This window comes from Camelus dromedarius, chromosome 7 (genome assembly GCF_036321535.1).
Source record: "Camelus dromedarius isolate mCamDro1 chromosome 7, mCamDro1.pat, whole genome shotgun sequence".
NCBI lineage: Eukaryota > Metazoa > Chordata > Mammalia > Artiodactyla > Camelidae > Camelus > Camelus dromedarius.
The window spans coordinates 53,936,130-53,953,569 of NC_087442.1; the positions used below are offsets into that span (position 1 = coordinate 53,936,130).

The window sequence follows — 17,440 nt, forward strand, 5'->3', positions numbered from 1 at the left end:
TATTCCTAAGATCAAAAAATGTCTTTGCTACTTTAAGAACTAGTTTTGATCCATTTCTGTTTTTATTTCACTTGTAGGTATTTACAAAGTACAATAAAGCTGACCTAATGTATCATCTTTCATTAATACATTTCCAATGGAAAACTCCCAGCATGTAATAACTGCACTTAAATTTTGTCGATTTTATAAGTTCAGAACTTTAAGAAATTGCCACAGCCCTGCATTAATGTGGGAAATCCTCCTGAGTGCACTTAGCTATTAAACCAAAATTTCAGCCGTGTGCACTGAATTAAATGATAAGAGTGATAAATCAATTACCACAGATGGGCTTTTAGCAGATCACATGGCTATGCCATTTTGAACGAGAATCACTGACGTTATAAAGCACTAATCAAATCTGAGATATCTGCAGGGGATAAAAAAGGTGAGCAGGACAAATGTAGGTAGTAGAGGGACAAACGCCATCTCCCGGCAAATGAAAATTTGTAAGTGTGGGATGCAACACAAAGGTCCGTGCTACCTGCCATTTTGTAAACTCAGGCTTAAATGTGGTGATTATGCACACACACAAGGCTGGGCTTGCGATACAGTAGGCATGACAATCTCAGCGACTTTGGGTGCTTGTGGTTGGAATGAGAGGAAATCATGCGAAAACCTGATTTGAAGAGATGGAAGAAGTCTCATCTCCCGTCCACGGGCCCACTTCAATTACTAAAACACCAACCACTTGATTCATTGATTGTCTTCAGGGGGAAAAAGTCTGAATTCAAACGTGCTACCATGGGAGAAGCAAAACTAAGCCTTATGCCTGACAGCACGTTTCACCAGTTAAGGCATCTGCAGAGCTGAAGCCCGAGGAAACAATGGAGAGAGAAGCTTAAGTAGAGATCTTCTGAAAGCAAACCAGAGAGGCACAGGGGCATCTGGTAAGCCCGTTGCCTTTACAAGATGCCATGGCCCCGGTGTGCTCAGACTCACTCCACCTTTTCACTTCCAGGAAAAGCAGAATAATACTTATTCTTAAGTATTAAAGCTTAAAACATACATCTCCTTTGCCCCAAAAGTCATTCTAAAATGGCAGTGGGGCCTTAGCTTACAAATGAATCTTATGTAAGTGGCAGGAAAGGAAGAAACCAAGATGAAAGGTTAGTAGAGCAAAGTGGGGAAGGGGAGGTGGAGGAGCCCAGAAGTAGAACTGAGGAAATACAGAGAGAGGGCCCAACTCAGCTCAAAGGAATACGCAAATACAGAGCAGTGAGAAGTAATACACACACTTGCAGGCTGTTCTCCTCTCTCTCCTTTTTCTTTCTTTTATGAAGTTTGCTTTGTGTTACGCAGAATCATTTTCTGACCTCCTGGTCAAGAGGCCTCAGTAAGTGCTTGTAATTTTTATCAAGGGAACTGGAACTTGATTTGTGACCCTTTCTGCATGGGTGCCTTGTGGCGATGACAGAGGCAGGAGTTTGATCTGAGGTACCAGTGCAGCGCCTGGACTGAACTAGCACAAGTTTGAATGGCAGTAAGAAGAGATAGGAGATGAGAATCTTAATTCAGTGCTGGATTAAAGCTGGCTTCCTTCTAGAAGGGGGCTTCCTGAAGGAAGGAAGAGTAGAGAAAACAGTGTATTCTTTCACAAAAGCACCTAGATTTTAGGAATTTGAAAACAGTCTTAGGGGAAAAACAAACCTCTACAGGTGATGAAACAGTATGTTAGAATTCTGATAAAGTTGCAGTGGCCAGTGCTAACCCTCAGTTCTCCAAAATCTAAATTTTACATTTTGCCATTTTATATATGATTGCAGACAATTAAGTAATAGTTATGCTGACAACAGTCAACCAAGTTTTCTAGTATTTTTTGTTCCCTTTTGGTGTTCTTATGTTTCCTAGTATCAATGTAAGACTTCTGAAGTTGTAACTTCAGTTGAAAAGGAAAATTTATTTTGTAATTTTATGTTGTCCGAATTGAATCAAAATTACTTTCATCTGTTAATTTATACAAGTTTGAATAAAATAGACAAAGATATTCTGGCTATGCCTCATTTCCCCATTGTAAAACTAGTATAACTCAGAGTTATTTTTCCTAATTTAGAAAACAAGGGATGAACAATTAGCAACATTTTTACTGTTTATTCACACACGTATGCTTTTAGGTGTATATTAGGCATAACTGCACACATTACATGTACTTTTGTGCATGTAGCTTGTCACTTTCCTTTAATTCAAGAAGGCCGTGTTGAATATTTGATACCTCAAAATAAACAATTCAGTTTTTTACCAACAGATGGAACGTAAATGTTGGTCCACATAGTATTGGCAAATATTTCTAATATGCTACATGAAAAGAAACTTTATCCAATAATAGAGGAATAGAGTCAGGTTTTAGGAATTCAAGTTCTACTTTCAATTTGAAATCCACAGTGAAGTAAGTTCAGAGGCTACTTTAATTCATTTGCTTCAAAATATAACTGTCAAATCTTGTTTGCAATGTCAACATGACTTTTAATATATTGCCAAGAGTACTTCTCTTTGTACAGCACATTATAGATGTGTCTCTCATAGTGCATCATCTACCGCACAAAATAGATCGATCAAAGTGGTTTCACTGCTTTAAATATCAATAAAAGTTGACTTTGGTTTAGACATTCTAGAACTGTGAACTTTGATGCAATTTTATTTTTTTGGTTCAATTAAACCATTTGCCTATATTCCCTCATGTGATATTAGCTACTGTTATGCATCATTCCAAGTGCATTTTCATATAGCTATCATTCTAGTTAATTTATCTTATCCCCTAGACAAGAATTAAATATTTATCTACTTAATATTTCTGTTAACTTGCATTCTCAGAAAGGATGTGTAAGGTTATAGCAATGCCTACCTGTTTCTCAGAAATCTCTCATAAACTCTTTCCGGTATTTATACAAGTCATAACATGTAACATGTTCTTTTGCCCATCTAATATTAAATATTGTTAAAATCCTATCATTTGAACAATTCCTCACAATGTTTCTGATTATAGTCTATTACATTAATAACTGAGTATATTACATTTTGCTACTTTTTATATGCTTTGTTATGGATGATTGTAGTCCATTTGTCTGAATGTATCCTCACAATACTCAACTTACTCAGGTGTGAAAACATTTTATGTAATTAAACGTACATTACCAATTAAGATGGAATTAGTCATGCATGGCTGAAAAGATATTTCTGCCAGTCTTAAACAATAGTAACTATTACATATCTTAATACAGTTTTAAGATTAAACAAACAAGAATGTTGAGATATTTACAACCACATGATCAGATAGCAAACTTGAATTCAGCACGTGTGATCAGTAACCAAATTCATGAAGTACTACATTCAAACTCAAAGTCTAAGATGCATCTTGGATTAGAAAATTGTAGCTTGCAAATGTGATCTTAGTATTATGGAAATTCCTGTTTAAGAGTCTAGGTCAACTCTGAAATTCAAACAAACCTTAGTATATACTCAGGGTCTCTTAAGCCTGTCCAAAGGTCTCTCCCAAGATAATTAGCCTCTTAATGAAAGGGCAATTGCTATTCCTAAGGATTAATATTCATCATTGGTAGGGAATAGTAATTTTGAATATTTCAATACGTCTACTACTCCGATTGTCCCACGCTTAATCGTCCATTCAGGCATAATTGGCTTCTATTATAGTAGTCTCCAAGAAGCAGTGAAAAGAAATTCATGAGCTCTTCTACTCAAGCAAGGCTCAGTTTCTCAAGCTGGCCCTGAGTACTCACATTGTGCAAGGGTGTGCCTGGTGTTACTGACAAAGCATTGAAGGCATATATATACACCTTCATGGGTTAAAAAGGCTCCCGCCTGATACAAAGTAATTTAAGCATTAGTTTCATATTAAAACACTGTATAGTAAATATTTGCATACATTTCAAATATAGAACAAAAGTCTAAAATATTAACTATGTTACTGGCCTCTGCTTGAAGGGATGTCTTACTGGGAAGATTTGAGGAGCGTGATCAAAATTAAGAATATCAAACAGCTAACTATGCTGCCCATGGGAGCAAACGGTATGATGCTGACTGGGGTCTGATGCGAATTCAACAGACAGGGAACAGATTGAGATGGAGTAGCTTTCAGCTGGATCTGAGGAGAAAGTGGGCAATATTTCTTTGTGGTTTCAGTGATCTGATTCTGTGGCCTCTGTAGCCATACTGTGAACATACAGGATCCTGTGTCGGAAATCAGCAAAAGAGAAGACTATTTGACATTATATGCTATCCCGGAGAACTATTTTATAAACACACACGAAACACCTAGAAAATCAGTGTCTGGAAATGGAGGGGCTGGAGTTTAGGAGCATCATTAATAATTACAATGAACTTTTCTCAACTTTGGATGTAGTCAGAAGCACCAAGAAAGCTTTGTTAAAAACAAATTGTAAGAATAGGAACAGATTATATCCTATTACCTTATCACCAGGTACGTGCAAATTTTATATGAAAAGCATTCTTTTTATTAGAGTTAATACTGCAAAATTAAGTATCTATTTTTGAGTCTCCATTGAATCATTTATTTGATACGAGTGTTGGGCAACTATTATGTGCCAGTTGTGGTAGTCAGCATTGAGGACAGGCAACACTCTCCCGTCCCAGACAAAACAGAAAGATAAACCATTTAAATTCAACAAGTTTATAACAGGAATGCAGACCAGAAGCCAGAGAAAAATAATATCATTACAATTGATTCAGAAGGATATGTTAATAACTGAGAAAAATCTACACGTGTACTTCAATTTCACAATCTCCTGGCTGGCTGCAATGACAGAAACACCTCCTGGAAGGGGCCAGCAATAGCTCTTAGAATAAATCACCAACCACACAAGCCAGAGGAGGATGCATAGCTGATGGTTAAGCTTATTCTGTTTCCTACTTTGGGAAATACTTACGAGTCTGTGCCATTGATCAAGCTGTTGGGTTGCTCAGATGTCCTCCATGACTTATTTGACAACTGTCTTATCACTGATATGGAGAATTATTTGAAAACCACAAGGTACCATCTACTCTGATTAAAATTTAATATAGAAGTTAAAAGATTTTAATTTGACAGCAAGTTCATTGTCAAGTTGCCATTTGATACTTGGCAAATATTTTTAATCTTTTTGGTTCCTAGTTTTCCAGTTTTCTATCTGCATGAGACAACACTTACTACAAACCTCTAAGGCTGAAATTCCATAGCTAATTAAAAAAAGTTTCTGTAAATATTTAATTACATGCCTCGTTTTCAAAAGGTTCAGTCAAGAACCTATCTATCTTGACTTAAAGATATCCAAAACTCTTGGATTGGATGAGTCAATAGCATTAAGGTGGCCATTCTGCCCAAGGCAATCTACAGACTAAATGCAATCCCTATCAAATTATCCAGGACATCTTTCACCAAACTAGAACAAGTAATCCTAAAATTTATATGGAATCAACAAAGATCCAAAATTGCCAAAGGAATATTGAAGAAAAAGAACAATGCTGGAGGAATAACCCTCCCAGACCTCAGACAATACCACACAGCTACAGTAATCAAAACAGCATGGTATTGGCATAAAAACAGACATATGTATCAATGGAACAGAATAGAGAACCCAGAAATAAATCCACAGACCTATGGTCAATTAATCTTCAATAAACGAGGCAAGAATATACAATGGAGAAAAGACAGTGTCTTTAGCAAGGTATTGGGAAACTGGATAGCACCATGTAAATCAATGAAGTTAGAACACTCCCTCACTCCATGCACAAAAATAAACTCAAAATGGCTAAAGACTTAAACATAAGATAAGACACTATAAACCTCTTAGAAGAACACATAGGCAAAACATTATCTGATATAAATCTCAGCAATGTTCTCCTAGGGGAGTCTACCCAGGCAATAGAAATAAAAGCAAAAATAAACAAATGGAACCTAATTAAACTTAGAAGCTTTTGCACAGCAAAGGAAATCATAAGCAAAACAAAATGACAGTCTATGGAATGTGAGAAAATATTTGCAAATGATACGACTGACAAAGACTTAATTTCCAGAATATATCAACAGTTCATAAAACTTAACAACCCAAGCCAAAAGTGGTCAGAGGACCTAAACAAGCAATTCTCCAAGGAAGACATACAAATGGCAAACAGGCACATGAAAAGATGCTCAGTATCACTTATTATCAGAGAAATGCAAATCAAAACTACAATGAGGTATCACCTCACACCAGTCAGAATGGCCATCATTCAAAAGTCCACAAATGGTAAATGCTGGAGAGGCTGTGGATAAAAGGGAACCCTCCTACACTGCTGGTGGGAATGTAGTTTGGTGCAGCCACTGTGGGAAACAGTATGAAGATTCTTCAAAAGACTGAGTAAACTTACCATATGACCCAGGAATCCCGCTCCTGGGCATATATCCCGAAGGAACCCTACTTCAAAAAGACACCTGCACCCCAATGTTCATAGCAGCACTATGTACAATAGCCAAGACATGGAAGCAACCTAAATGTCCATCAACAGATTACTGGATAAAGATGATGTGGTATATTTATACAATGGAATACTACTCAGCCATAAAAAAGAATAATAGTGCCATTTGCAGCAACATGGATGGACCTGGAGATTGTCATTCTAAGTGAAGTAAGCCAGAAAGAGAAAGAATATCACATGATGTCACTCATATGTGGACTCAAAAAAAAAAAAAGACACTATGAACTCATCTACAAAATAGAAACAGACTCTCAGACATAGTAAACAATCTTTTGGTTACCAGGGGAAAGGAGGTATGAAGGGATAAATTTGGGAGTCTGATATTTACAAATATTAGTCACTATATAGAGAAACAGATCTTTAAAAAGTTTCTTCTGTACAGCACAGGGAACTATGTACAATATCTTGTAATAAACTTTAATGAAAAAATATGAAAATATATTTATATATATGCATGACTGGAACATTGTGTTGTATACCAGAAATTGACACATTGTAACTTACTTTACTTCAATTAAAAAAAAAGAACCAATCTATGTGATAAAAGCATCTTTGCTATACCTAGGTTAAATATACTTTAGTGCATAACTTGTTTGAAAGGAAGCCTACAAACAGATCTTCTGAGTTTCATACTATCCGAATTATAGTCATGACAATAACTTATATTTACCAAGAGAAGTGTTTCTCAAACTTTCACGTGCATCAGAATCATCTACAACTTTGTTTCAGCACTGATCACTGAAGCCCAATCCCAGAATTTGCGGTTCAGTAGGTTCAGATGGGGCCAGAGTGGGAACTGACATGTGCTTAGAAGATACTGACTATAATGGTCCAGGTCCTACCACACTTTGGGAACTACTGAGTATTATTGCAAGATACTCATCTTATTCTGCAGTTAAAAACAAAATCACCAACTTAAATATTATTTCCTCTTTCTCCCTCTTATGTCTCATACATATACATACAAATACGTATCATACTTACATATAGATATACACATGTATGCACCTCTGTATTTGTGTTTTAATCACATACTATTTTGTTTTTAAATTTTAACCACACAGGGTCCGATGCTATAAATACACCCTCCATTAGTGTTTGTTAATAATTACAATAGTTTCTAAATGTAAGGTTCATGAGGGATACTTGCCTACAAAGCTGAGATACTGTCACCATCCGCCACTGAGTAAAGAAAGCCCCAGCTCTTATTTCTCATGCTCAGAGTCTAAATATAACTGACCTCCTGAAAATATCTTATCAAGTAAAGAACGAGAGTATCTTAATAGTATTTATTTCTGACTTGGTAAATTTTTTAAATAAATCCTATCATCTCTAAGTCACTCTAAATGATTTTTAAAGTAACACTGAAATAAGTCATACATCAAAGTGAATTATGGTAATTGGTCTCTTAATGACCTATTTTGTACCTCATAATTTTTTTATGTAGAATTTTAATAGGGGGAACTCAGGGATTGGGTTGTTGGCAAATCTAAAAGTATTAAAAAACCTGTAAATTGTCAGTGTCAAATGCCCAATGTTGTTTTGTCATTTTTCTGGAGCACTGGTTATAAAACTCTTTAGATCTGTGTTTGTGGGTGTGTATTTCATGCACAGGCTAGATATACCCGTGTATTTACATAATTACACAAATAAATTAAGAGAAAAATGAACGTATCTGAAATCATTCCAAGAAGTCTGTTTACACTAATATAAAACAGTATTTCACAAGTACCTCCCACCTTCATCATTTCCTCACTTTTGTGCATTTGTCTTATTTTTTCCTAACAGCAGCCCTGATTTACCTATTTAAAATTTTTTATGTTATTTCGTTTTTCGTTGCTTGTTTATTATCAGCATATATTTTTGGAAATTTTGCTTTGGACTTTTTTTTTTTTAATTGACAAGATTTCATCCTGGTTTGTTAAAGAGAACCAGCTGTTTTCTTGAAAGATAATTTTCTAAAGCTGTGTCTGCCGTAATTACACCGCAATTACACAGCAATATCCATAAAAGCACATGAGGTTTCTATGTGCCCTTCTACCTCATTAGAAGTTGCAGAAATGATAGACGCAGTCTATCTGAGCTTGACTATTGCCCTCTATTGGCAAATTCATGTTCTGGCATAATCCAAGAGATGGCAATAAAGAGATTGTGTTTGTTTTTTTTAAAACAACACTAACGTCTCAGGTCACAAGGCCACACCATCCCAAGTTTTCAAAACTTTTTTACAATTAGAATTTCAAAACATACCATTAAAACCTAGTTGTTAAGAAAAAAAAAATCACTTAAGCTAGTGATGTGTGATTTGGGGCTTCTTTCCAGCACCAAATTGCAGTGCACTCATCTTTTCTCCCTCCCTCACAATCTGCTTCAATCATGCCCCTCTTTCAGCAGAAAATCAGTTGGATCTCTTTCTTGTTCCCGGTGAGCATCCTCTTTTTTTGAGGCAATCCTCTCTAAGAAAATTCAGATTTTTAAGTCTCTCGCCATTTCCACAATCAGCAATTTGTCTTAGCTTTAATATCAATGATTTAAAAAAATAACTTCAATATTTAGTCCTAGGGAAAATAAAAAATTCATTACTCATAAATTGCTGAGGATTTTCATTGTAGGTCAATAAGGTTTTACATATTATGGATGAGAAGGAAGATGTGAGAAAACTAGCTTTAAGAAACTTGGCTAAAACTATCTCAAGCAGTTCAACATGTAATGTGAGTTCAATGGTGGGAAAGGTACGTTTATGAATCAACACCATTTTCTTATGTACCTTTGGTTCTGACTGGCAGCTGCGGAATATAGTATTTTAATAACATTTATTTTGGCAGAAGTGGCAGGAAGTAATCTCGTTTTGTAGCCAGCGAGGCAACCAAAGAAAACAAATCTATGAGTCCTTTTATGACCTTCTAGAAATCAGAACTTTGAACAGGCTTCAACATCTAAAAAAGTAATAGTAATTCTTTCCTACATTTTACTTTCACTATTTACACCAGGCAGGCTGCTATCTTTTCATGTAATATGGTTCATGTAATTGTTGGCTGGGCAGCAAAGTTCGATAAATTTAGCTGCTAAGTTTCTGGATTGATGTGAGATTTAGCAGTTGAGAATTAAAGTTAGTTCATTTTTGTTGCCAACACTAACACACATCTTGGAGCACATTTCCTCAGATGCACTAAAGCGGTGACAGCTTAGATAACCACTGGGGAAGTTTCTTATATCAGAGCTCAGATTCATTTAACAACTTGGGCTTAGCATGATCCCACCTCAGTTGCCTCTTCCTTTGTTTAATTAATAACACCAATGCCTTTTTGGAAAAGATTTCTCACAACACAAACAAATTTCAGGCAGAACACATAGGTCTACAGAAAAGAAAAAAAATATGCCTTTAATGGCTTGTCTCATTTCTCATTCAACTCTTTTGCCAAACGTCTGTTTGCACCTATAGAACATTCCTGAAGTGAAACGTAACTGCGTAATTGACAGGCTCTTCCCCTTTCTTCACGATTTTAAGTCACTGACTGAACCAGTGTTGATTAGTCTTTAACAGCTGACACAACTATGCAGGTTGTGCTTTTGGAAAATAACCTCCCCAGTTGTGACGAGCACCTGGTAATACACAGAGGTGGCCCCTTCCCCGTTTCACCTGTTAGAGAAAAGAATTCCTTTTCTCTTGCACTTCTGGATTGGCTTATTTTTGTAATGTTGATATTTCAAAGCCGTATTTCAGGCATTTTACTTATCCCTGATCATTGTCCTTCATATACTGATACTAAGATCAACCAAAAAAAAATCACTTGCAAAATGCAGAATTATTAACTGTCCATTCATTTATTGATTGCACAGGTCTGGAGTGAATACTTACTATGGGCCAGGCACAATTATACACGCTAGAGACAGTGCCATGAGTAGAACGAACTCTCTACCCTACCTAGAGTTTATCTTCTGCTACAGGTAGTTAGAAAACAAACAATTAAGCATTTACCATGTCAAGTATTCACCATCCTAGCCCTTTAAAGAAAAAAAGAAATAAAGCAGAGTGTATCCTTCAGGGTTCAAGTAGGAAAATTGCTACGAATGATGCAGAATCAAGGGGCTTATTACAGGGACTTTAAGTTGTAATACTTGACCTTCCAAAACTGAATGCTGATAAGCAATCTATTCAAGGACATTGTCTTAGCATCTGGTGGTGGGTCTAAAGTCTATCAGTGTTGAGGGCTAGCAGTTGGGACGAGAATCTAGATGCGGGGACAGGAGAGCAAGGACCAACAGAAATTTGCAAAATGCACTGGAATCCATGAGAACATACTGGAAGCCAAGTTTGCCTCTCAGTACTTTTAACCTGAGTCACCTGCAAAGGAGGTGGTGCTCTTCCCTGTGGAAGAGCACAGCCGCCTGGCCCAGGACATAGAGAAGCTAAAGGTGGTGATGACTGGGAGAGGTAGGGGAGCCAGCTTCCATGGCCCTGGTTCCTGCAGCAGGCAGGAGCCTGCACCAGTTCCTGCACGAGGTGCAGCAGCATTGGCAACATACACTGACTTTTTCACGTATAAAGGCTGCTGATCTATTTCTACCTTTCAAATCTCACAATGTCTCTTGGGGGTGGATCCTAACTCGGAATCATACGAGGAAGGGAGTTCTGAGAGGCACAGTACTAGTTTAGCTGAATCGACACAGAACCGAACTACAGGCAGGTGGCAGCGCCAAGTAAGAAGGTGAATCTGAGTATGGATTTCAGCAGAATTGTCTGGCTAGACACATCAATGTCAAAGTCCTTCCCACAGAAAGCATTTAAAGCCCAAAGCCTGGTTGAGATCATCCAGAGTGACAGACCTAGGTAACATTCCAACATTTAGTATCAGGGGGCTGTAAGGAATTAGGCAAGACTCAGAATGGTAACTGAACGGATACGAGTAGAATTATACTGTGTCCAGAAAGAAGAGTGTGTTTCAAGAAAGAAGGAGCAAGAGCGCCTCTGCCCGCCGCACCGGCAGGCCGGGCGCCGGGAGGCCGGACCACGGCCCCGCGGGGCGATGTGCGGGTCACTGGTGGCCCCGCGCGGCTCTCGCTACTTCAGCTGCATCTAACCGAAGTGGTGTCCAAAGGCCATGGCAGGAAACGTAATGCAATCAGGGTGCACGGTCAACTATTCTGAGGAATTTTGTGGTAAATCAGAACAGACATGAAACAGCAGGAGAGATGGAACCAGGTTTTTGACTCATGTCTGCTTTAGGATTGGAAAAATGGCATCAGTTGACAGCATGTTTATACGCTGATAAGAATGTACCAGTCCATAGAAAAACCTCAGTGAAGTGGGAGGGATAAAGGCAATTTTAACGACAGGATGATTCTGAAAGATTTTTTTTTTTCCAAAAATATGTCATACTGAATCTCTCAAATTTGTAATACTGAAGAAAACAACATTTATATAAAACAAAATAAACTTCACTTATGTACGCATTATTTCTGATTCTGGGCCTACCAGACGTGTTAGGAGAGACCGACAGTGCAAGGGAATGCAAATGGGAGAGAGAGACACAGAGACACATGTCTACACGTGCCCCCGGAGCAGCAAGCACCCCAAGGAGGCATCTGAAAGGCACAGGTGCAGGCGTGACTGGAGCCCAGCGGGGCTTCTCCTCCGGCACCTCCACTCGAGGAGCCACCACTCAGGAGTCCATGTGCGGATCCAGGGAGAAGCCGGTGGTCGGCTCCATCAAGTTGCTTCCTTGTTACTATTTTCTTTCCCACACAAAGTGCAGGCCCTCCACGAGATTCCCCTCGACTCGCCTTGTGCTTCCACCTTCCCTCCACTGCTCTCATGATCCCCCATGCTTCCTTTCTGAAACACAGTTCTTATTTTACCGTCATTCTGCTGAAAACTTTACAGAAATTCTCTTTCATCTATAGCAACGCTGACAAAGCTTCAAGGGCTGGAGAGTCAAAGAATTCAGCTTGGGAGCCACCTGGTCTCTGTCCCCAGTGCTCTATCCCTCATGCTCAACATTCATGCTTTTGCACAACAGAGCTTGGGCGATACAAAAACCAGCGGTTATCTATGTTTCAATAAAAGTTACTTTACCAAAGCAGGAGGCCAACCCACAGGCTATAGCTTGCAGTCCCTCGTCTACAAAGTGAAAATCCAAACGGCAGTTTGTGGAAGCACTGCCACTGGTATCCAAGTTCCCTGTCCCACCTGACCATTACCCTCCAGTACCAGACAATTCACCACCACTAGTGAAAATGTCAGTTCAACAACTTAATGTCATCTATTCCAAATTCCCAACCAGATCGGAAAATACACTTCTTGCTACAAAGAAATACTAGCATCAACTGTTTTTTCCACAATCATATGAATATAGAATGATAAAATAATAGCGACAGTCAGCAGGAAAACCTCCTAACATTCATATATTCTCAGGTTATTAATACCCTCCAAGTTATTTCAATATATAAACACAACATACCCAACAAGAAAGTGACCCTTGATACGTTGCATTCATATTCAAGAGGAGTAACTCACATCCCCTTTTAGTGCGTGTGTGCTCGTTTGTGGTTGGAAACACTACAGCTCGTTAGAGACAATGAGGATTTTCTAACTAAAGGGGTTCAAGTTAGTATCGTAGGTCTAGCACTCCCATTATTTGTGATCTTGGCTAAGTTACTGTGATTTGATTTTATATTCTCTATGAAATGCTGTGCTTCTAAAGATTATATAAAGTAATTCAAATTTACTTACATAGGCATTTGGTTACTGACATAATGCATATTACATAATAAATGTGCAAATAAATGACATTAATATAGCTGTAATGTGGGTATGATTGTAGGCATAAAATAAATGCTTATTTTCTTTAAAAACCTGATTTTTAAAAATGCCTTTAATGATGCCACAGTTACATTAAGTATGATAAATAATGTCACAATCCTTCAAGTCATCTTTTCTCTCTGAAACCTCTACATCAACTGGTCCCTGTGCTGTTACTTTTATTCAGGGCAATTAACAAGCTGCCAGAACATAAACATGCCATCCTGTCAGTGATTTGAAACAACCAGTGAGATCCTTGTACAGCTTTCTAGCTTTCCTCCAATCAGAGTCCAGGATCCCAGGGTGCCCAATTTGCAACCCTGCCATTGCGGGTTCCTTCACTTTCAGTCACATGCACAAGGAAGAGAGCACGTGGAAGGACCACACTCTGGTAACTGTTGGACTCGACATGACCCATCATTGCCCCTCACCTCCTCAGTCACAGAGCAACAGCATGACTGCTAGGCAGAATGCGAAGTGAAATCTTCCTGTGTGCCCAGAAAGAGCAAGAAGAATAAAGAACATTTAGAATTTTCTTTTTAAGGTGATGCTTAACTTGAGAACAGTATTTATAAATGCAGGGAAAATTCCATTATAACTAATAGTTGGAAACGTTGTACACTACATCAAATAACTATGAAATTTTGAAAACATTTTGGAAATATCTGGAAAATCTTATAATCTTGAAGGTAATTTAATTTCCATGGGCAAAAGTTTGACTGAATACCTCTTATAGGTAACAAACAAAAAATATTGGGGTAAAAAGATTTTATTTAAACTTACAACATAGAACAAATATACCTAAAAATATTCTCCTTTATTAGGTAAATTGGAATGGATTACTATCAAAGGCTCAATGGGCCACTTACAGGTCTTTATGTATTTCCTTCATTTAAATATGCTATATTAAGTTATTTATCTCAAGCATTCTTGACATATTTCTGTTAATCATGAACTCTCACTGCCCAATGCCCATCAGTTGGAAGTTATCAGCCCCCTAATTAATGAGACAATTGCCTGATTGGAAATTGGTTCTGTGGTCTTCCATCGTTAGAACATGACTTTTGGTATAACCTCCCTTGAAACATGAAGTCAAGAAACCTTTAGAATTTCACTTGGACCCTGTATACTTCTATCTTCTGACGCTCAATTTACACCTTACTGTAAAGATCAGGTTTACTGCATCATCTAATTGACACATACAGCTTCCCCAGAGAATAGGAACTAATGTGTCCCCCTGAGAGGACACTAGCAAGGTATAAAACTCAAAAGGGCTCTAAGTCAGTGGCTTCCCTGAGCTCAGGTGAGTCACATCCACTTAGTATCTCTCATGGCCCCTGAAATGCCCAGCAGGGAATGACAGGGCATCTGCAATCTCAGAATCAAGAAATCCATGGTCATTTGCCGATTCTGTATGTTTAGTGTTTTTTCCCCCTGAAATCTAAATAAACATGATGCTGGGTCAAGTCTGTTGTGTGTCGTGACTTTGAATGCAGTTATCACTGCCCCTGGTGAGCAGAGCAAGTAGTGAACATGTCAGGCGGGCACAAAAAAACAGACAAGAAACTAGTATGTTAGATCGTACTAAGTGCTAAAAAGAACAAATAAAGCTGCGAAAGGGGATATGGAAAGTCACCGTGGGGCACTGAACTTTTAGGGAAGGGAAACAGCAAAGCCCCACTCCCTAAAAGAGACCTGAAAACAAAGGAGGGGGTCCAGACCACGGGGGAGGGGGGACTTCATTCTGAAAGAACACAACCGGACGTGCAAAGGCCCTCAGGAGGCGGCAGGTCTCTGCTCTCTTGCTTTCACTCTTTTGCTCTTACTGCTGTTTTCCCCTGGTCCAACTGAGCCAGCAGGTTACATCCTCACACCACTGAAGTTATAAATTGTTGTTTCCTTTTTTAGTTTAGGAACTCCCTGTAGTTTCAGGAACACCTCTGACTTTAACTCTATAGCTTTCTAATTCCACTCTCTACATATGTCTTACTCAGTTCCAAAGGTGCAAGGCATGGCTATACCGCAGCGGTGAAAGTTCCACATTACTTTCAAAACAGGCTTACAGATAATGTTCAGAAATCACTCATCTATAAAGTAACTGTTTCCTCTTCAAAAGCAGCATCATACTCATCCACATTAATGAGTAACATTTTTAAGCCTCTCTTAGCCCACTGGTTACTCATCAAGTACTTAAGTTTAAAAGGTACCAGTGTACCTGAGGGGAAGTATCAACTCCAGAGACCTCAGAGCCAGGAGATGGAGAACAACTGAGTTAGCCTCGTAGTTACTCATGTGAGCCAGGTGTGGGCACCACAGAAGCAGGTCCTTAGAGCACCTTTCCCCTTTGCTCCCCACTCTCCTCGGGAGTTTATCTAATCAAACTAAGGAAAAAGGAGAAAAGCAACTCCTGATACCATAGCACATTTCATCGAGAGTCATTTAACTTCCACAATCCTTGACCAGCTTACTCTACATCGGCTGAAAATCTGCCATTAGACACTGTGTTAACTTTCCATGGCTGCTGTAACAAGCGGCCGCAAACGCAATGCTTTCGAACAACACAAAATTACTCTTACCGTTCTGAAGATCACTAGTCGAAAAGGAGTTTCTCCGAGCTAAAATCCAGGAGTTCCCAGGACTGCCTTCTTTTCTGGAGGTTCTCAGGGAGAACTCGTTTTCCTCTTGGTCGAGGCTGCCTGCATTCCTCGGCCCCTGAGGCTCGCTCTTTGGCTTCAGAGCAGCCGGAAGAGGCGGAGGCGGAGGCGGAGGCGGAGGCTCCCGCCGCCATTCCTGCCATTCCTGTGGCTCTCTGGCGTCCGCCCTCCCCCCCCCCCCCCCGCATTTATAGAGAACCTGGTGGTCAGTGATCCCACCTGAGTCACCCAGGATGCGCGCACGCTCCGCCGCAAGGTCAGCTGATTCGCAATCTCAGTTCCACCTGTAGCCTGCATTCCCCTTTGCCCTTCAAGGCAGCATAATCAGGCACAGGTTCCAGGGATGAGAACATGGCCATCTTCTGTGAGCCCTTCTCCTGCCTGCCATTGACACCTTGATTCAAGTAGTACTTAATAAAGTGAAATTTGAAAGCTTGCATTTGCAATCTGACGGGTATATGAGTTTGCTGTGAAAGACTGGGGTCTGTTTCTTTTTGTACAGATTTTACTTCATCAATCCACCCGATGTTACTTAGCTAATGCTTTCCCTTGTCCTAGGCAGGGTTTTGACCTTCATATACCCACCCCACAAAAGCATATTTAATTATTTCAGTACACTTCCTTCCTTCAAAGAGGCTGCATTACTTTTCAGGAGCAAAACAGCTGCCAGTTTGGTGGCTCAAACTAAATTGCTTAATCATGACACCTGGGTGCTGAGCCCATGGCTTTGGCTTCTACTTAATCAATGCATCAAATTTTAGCATGTAAGATGTGACATGGTCACACTAAAATTTTTTTAAAAGAAATTATGGGAACTAATTTCTCTTACTCCCTACATCCTGAAATATTTTTTTTCTGGAATGCTAGGAAATTATGACTATTTTTATTGGTCCTCAGAATACTCCTTCCAAAAAGGATACTTAAGAACAAATGAAAATTTTAGTGGACCTAATGAAAGCATGAAATATTAAATTATATAGACTTCCCAGGAATATTAAGACAAGCGAGCAGTCCATGAGTCTAGATTTTGCAGTTTCATTGTTTGCACCACAAAAGATATGTTACAGAAAACTGGGGGGCTCTGGGGATGCTCTTGTTTTGCTCTTAAACATAAGTCATTTTGATTTATTTGTCTCATCCTTGTGCTGACCTAATGCCTATCACACTTGACTGAAAATAGAATAGTACTTATAGGGCAAAGGCAGAGGATAGAAATCAATATCCATCTGAAATGTAAATCATCAAAGAGATTCCACACACATGATAAGAAAGGAGAAGGTGAAGGACTTAGTTACCTTTAATCAGGTCTGTTTGAAATAAACATTGTGTGTGTGTGTGTGTGTGTGTGTGTTGCACCATGAAAACCTGATTTTCAAAATTTTGAGAAGAGGTCAGAATACAGCATGACATCTGGGTAAATGCTCTTGATGCTTTCAACGGCTGAATGGTTTTAAACAGAACAAGATCCTTTGGCTTAACA

General features: G+C 38.9%; 1 long non-coding RNA gene across 2 annotated transcripts in view; it reads right to left on the reverse strand.

Moving 5' to 3' along the window:
* LOC135321689 (uncharacterized) overlaps window positions 1-17,440 on the reverse strand; it is a 688,254-nt gene that overhangs the window by 548,731 nt on the left and 122,083 nt on the right. The window contains exon 1 of one of the 2 annotated variants that reach the window (XR_010381666.1): window positions 15,883-16,085. The exons of the other annotated variant lie outside the window; for it this stretch is intronic. This is a non-coding gene — a long non-coding RNA (uncharacterized LOC135321689). Of the gene's footprint in view, window positions 1-15,882; window positions 16,086-17,440 lie in introns of those variants that run through there. 2 annotated transcript variants of the gene reach the window in all.